General features: G+C 37.6%; 1 non-coding gene across 1 annotated transcript; it reads right to left on the bottom strand.

Annotated features, from left to right (window-relative positions):
* Positions 1 to 4,500: 4,500 nt before the first annotated feature.
* LOC141669708 (small nucleolar RNA R71) lies at positions 4,501 to 4,607 on the bottom strand. Its single transcript, XR_012553975.1, has one exon. It is a non-coding gene; the product is annotated as a small nucleolar RNA R71 (small nucleolar RNA).
* Positions 4,608 to 5,212: the final 605 nt, after the last annotated feature.

Raw genomic sequence — 5,212 nt, forward strand, 5'->3', positions numbered from 1 at the left:
CTCCTTTAAGGATGGCTAAGGTGATTTTCCTTGCAGGTACAGCTGGATTATGGAGCTATGAGAGAAGAGTGATACACTTGTGAGAATGAGTGTAAACACGAGTGGAGAGAAGAGTGAAACTCATGTGAGGTACACTAAACACAATCACACACTCACAGTGAGGAAGAAAAAGAAACTACTTGTTATTTCTTTTCCAACCAAGTGAAATATGAGAACTCCTTCAGACGACGGCATACATTCCTTCTTTAAGGGGGAGATAAAAGCTTAAGTAATAGTTTGGAGGATTCCTCAACTAAGGGGGAGAAATAGCAGGGAGGAAGAAAAAGAAAAATGTACACTACACCACACCATTGTTGTTTGTAACTACGGATCCTATTGTACGGGAGAGGTGGTAAACACAAGGTGATTTCCTAGTAAGGGAAGAAGCTGTTAGGGGAGTACCATTTGTTTTTATCTGCGGATCCTATTGTACGGGAGAGGTGGTAAAACGAAGGTGATCTTCTTTAATCAGTTGACTCTCATAGGGGGAGAAGCAAGAGATATGGGCTTCTCAACAGGAAATGTGGTTGTACAAATGAAGATGAAACTACTTGAAGATATGTTCAGTCTAGAGGAACATCTACTTGGAATCTGGAAAATGTTAAATCTCATCCAGAACTTTTCTGCTATTTACTTTGCATGTATGTTTATGTTATATCTTTTTCTTATTTGTTAGTTGAGTTATCCTCTAGGTATTTGTGTGTTATTGTCTAACAAACAAATAGGGGGAGATTGTAAGTCATATGTCATAGACCTATTTGTATATTCGAGGATTCAACTCAACTCAAATAAAAATGTAATAAGTAAATAGTGGATCGACCGTCAGAGAGATCTCGCAAAGTAATATCTGTCAAAGGATTCAGAACAAGGTTCATCTACAGACTTGAGGAGTTAATTCACTGGAAGAAGTTCAAGAAGTTGATCATGCCTCAGTGATATAAATCAAGATCGTGGATTTAATCAAGTGACAGAGATCTCGTCAGAGTATCATTAATTACAAGGATTTAATCTGAAGAAAATCAAAGCGTCAAAGTCAAGACATGAAGAAACGTCACGGAAGTTAGTCACTCATGAACCAGACAGTACATCGAGTGTCAACATTGAAGTGGTGGAATTGATTCATAATTTTCAGTGATTTTCAGAAGATCTGCAGAAGGATGGTTGCTGCTCAAGACTAGAATTAATTCTCTATTAATTAATTAAGTCATCTAATTTAATTAAGAAAATAAATTATATCTGCGAAGAATAATTTATTTATTAATTGAATTAATTGATTAATTAATTCTGAATTAATTTTAGGAATTTTCAGAATTTAAATTGGATTAAAATCTGCATTAAATCAACAAGACAATTGAAAATGAACTAGCATGACAATCAGGATTGTCATACCGATTGTCATGCTAGGCCATTTTCAATAGTCTCACCGAAAGTTACACTAGGAGGAGGATTGTCATGCTAGTTCATTCTGATTGTCATGCTAGTTCATTCAGATTGTCTTGCTAGTTCAATCCAGTGTCCTACCGATTGTCTTGCTGAGCTTAGGATTGTCTTGCCAGTTCAATTCTATTCTGTTGATTAAAAAGAAGCAGACAAGCAGCAGATCAATTATCCATCCAGAGAAAAGAAGTCAAGAACATACAGAGAGAAAAAAAAGCAGCCAAATATTTCATTTTATCTGCTAATTCAAAGATCAAATTTCTAGCTTGTAAAGTTAAATCCAATCAACTAGAAATCATTCTCTTGTTCTTGTTTAACAATCTAGCGGATCAAAATCCCTAGAACTTAATCTCAAATCACGTTTAACATTTGATTCTAATTATTGCAAAAATAGAAAAAGTTCATGTCGAATTTATTCTAGATTTGTGATAATTGATTTGAGATTAATACCTTGTAATCGATACAGTTGTTGTAACACCTTTCAAGTTTAATAATATTTTTATTTAACTTGAATTTTGTTTCACATTTTTTATTCCGCATTTAATTCGATTATTCGGTGCTGTTTGTATTCAACCCCCCCTTCTACAAACACATTGGGACCTAACACACTTGATACCTTAATCCTTTTTACTTGATGAACATTGTTCTCAGTCTTGTCATTGTGAATTGTTGAGCTAGTTAGCTCGTTTGTGCGATATTGTTTATGTTCCTTTCCAGTTAAGAAGGAACCAGTTGGTAGCGAGGATCCCCAATCTAGTGCGAGAGCTAGGGGTCCAGGTTGATCGAGTTAAACTAGCTGATGGCTTTTGAGATAGTTTAAGTATGTAAAAGTTTGTATTAATGTTTAATATTCAGTTCTGAGTTTGAATAGTTGGGATTTGGACGTTTGTAATATAAAGTGTGTGTGTGTGGCTTGTGTACTGATAAGTGACATTTTAAATCACTTAGAATGTCTTATAATAGCTTAAATTGGTGTCTTGAAATCAAGTATTTTGTGTATTTGATACGTTTTTCTAGTGTTTGTGCATTTCAGGGTATTAGTTGCATTTCGGGGGAGAATTCATCAATAATAGGCCTTGGCATGTGTCTAGCATTGCAAGTGGGAAGAGAGGAGCAGATTACAGCGAAGAAACGGAGCAAACAGACCATTTTTCTAGAAGGGGTCTGAGCGCCCGCTCAGCTATGCTGAGCGGCGGCGCAGGAAGCTGAGCGCCTAGCTGAGCGGCCGCGCAGGGTCGTAATTTCAGATTTAATATTTTAGACTTCTAATTCTGTTTGGCTTCCAACTTCTGAGTAATCTGGGTTTTATGGGACTCCTATATAAGTAGATTTCAGAGACGTTTCACGTGTGTTGGATCGTTGTATTAATGAAGGAGCGAAGGAGATAAGGAAGAAGACCATTTTAGCACATCGCAACGAAGAGGAAGCATATTTTCTTGTGATTCTTTATTTCGTAGTAACGTTGGATGTTAGTTTTCTTTGCTTTGAACCTATTTACTCTTGTGACGTACTCTGGTTTAATATAATTAGTTTAGTTATTATTCTTTTGTGTTTATTTATCATGTTTTCATATGAACCCATGATGATGATGAATGCTAACATGGGCTAATCGTGATCATGGGGTCGTAACAGATTTACTATGTACTTCTTTAGTTAGTTGTTTAATACCTTAGTGTGTGATGATTGTATGATATCTAGTATTAGTTGTGCGTATTCGTCTTATGTGCATCGCGAACATATAAGATAGGGTGTTAATCTCTTGTGAAGTGACGGTGGATCTCGAGATTTAGAACTTGCCATGCTAGCATAGGTTCATGTACGAGTCTGCATGATTAGTGGGTAACTCTAACCGTTTTATTCACCCTGTGTAATCAAAAGGAATAACTTGTTCTTAAATCATTATGTTGTCAATTTCTGTAGACATATAGGGACTCAACATAATTGATGCCTATTCAACTTCTATCTTAATTGTGGATGTTTGGTAGAATGGTATTAGTACAATGAAAGTTGGCTTTTATCAGTTTCATGTTATTCGATTAATATCATCACTGTTGCATGCTAAGGGTAATAACAATGACTACTGAAGGAAGTAGTAATGAAGTTGTGATCTCATGAGTGTTTTAATATTATTAATTCTAAGTGTTAATTAAGTGTTTAATTCTAGTAGTTAATTATAGTTCAGAATTAGTTAATCAAATCTAAGTGTTATTGTCTTAACATTGAGAAGTAATCATACATCGGTGAGTGAGTTTAATTGAACATAATTAGTCTGAGTCTTTATGGGAATGAACTAGAAAGTATTCTATATTACTTGGGAACGCGTATACTTGCATAAATATTAGCGCGTGTTTTCGCCCTAACAAGTTTTTGGCGCCGCTGCCGGGGACTCAGCATATTTGTTTAGTTTATGTACTTACCATCATTGGTCGTTAGGACTCAATGATTAAGACGTGTTACTTATTGTTTCCGGTTGTGTTTCAGGTACTTTAGCGAGCGTTTATACAAACTCGTTCTCGTACTCGCAAGAGGAATTTAGATACAGCTGAGGAGACAGACGAAGTTCTTAATATTCCGGAGAAGATAGACTTTGAAGATTCAGATTCAGGAAGTGAGCAGAAAGAGCCAGTAATCATGGGTGATCGTATTGTTCCGGCAGATCCAGCTCTTATGGACTTTTCTTGGTCTAAAATTGATGACATTCAGTCAAGCATTCTTCATCCGGCTATCCAAGCTAACACCTTTGAAATCAAGCAGGGCACTATTCAGATGGTGCAGAACTCTGTTTCTTTCGGAGGAGCTGCGACTGAAGACCCTAACATGCACATAAGGAATTTTGTCGAGATCTGCAGTACCTTCAAATATAATGGTGTGACTGATGAGGCTATCAAGCTGAGGCTTTTCCCATTCTCACTGAGGGATAAAGCTAAGGACTGGTTACATTCTGAACCAGCTGGGTCCATCACTACTTGGCAAGATCTTGCGCAAAAGTTTCTGGTGAAGTTTTATCCAATGGCCAAGACTGCTGCTATGAGGAGTGCTCTTACTCAGTTTGCGCAGCAACCTACAAAATCTATGTGCGAAGCTTGGGAATGCTACAAGGAAATGTTGAGAAAATGTCCACATCATGGAATGCCCGACTGGATGGTGATCACTGGTTTCTATAATGGTTTAGGGGCCCAATCTCGGCCCATGCTCGATGCAGCAGCTGGAGGCGCCTTGTGGGCCAAAAGCTATACTGAGGCTTATAATCTTATTGAGACTATGGCTGCAAATGAGCATCAAAACCCAACTCAAAGGATGATGCCTGGGAAGGTAGCAGGTATTCTGGAAGTCGATGCCGCCACCTCTATTGCAGCGCAGCTCCAAGTGTTGTCTATGAATGTCGATTCTCTAGCTACCTATTGAGTCAATCAAATAGCTATGGTATGTGAGCTTTGTGCAGGTTCTCATGCTACTGATCAGTGTTCTCTTGTTAACGAATTTGTTCACTATGTGAACAATTATCAGCGACAACAGCAGCCTGTGCCAGCTACTTATCATCCTAATAACAGAACTCATCCAAATTTCAGCTGGGGTAATAATCAGAATGCTATTCAGCCACCATATCAGCAAGGTGTGAGTAAATAGTTCAATCCACCTGGATTCTAGCAACCACAACAGTATGCTCAAAAGCAATCATATCCTCAACAGGGAGGTGTAGCTGCACCCACTAGTGCTGATTTTGAGGAACTTAAGC

The sequence above is a fragment of the Apium graveolens genome, chromosome 6 (genome assembly GCF_009905375.1).
Source record: "Apium graveolens cultivar Ventura chromosome 6, ASM990537v1, whole genome shotgun sequence".
NCBI classification, from domain to species: Eukaryota; Viridiplantae; Streptophyta; class Magnoliopsida; order Apiales; family Apiaceae; genus Apium; species Apium graveolens.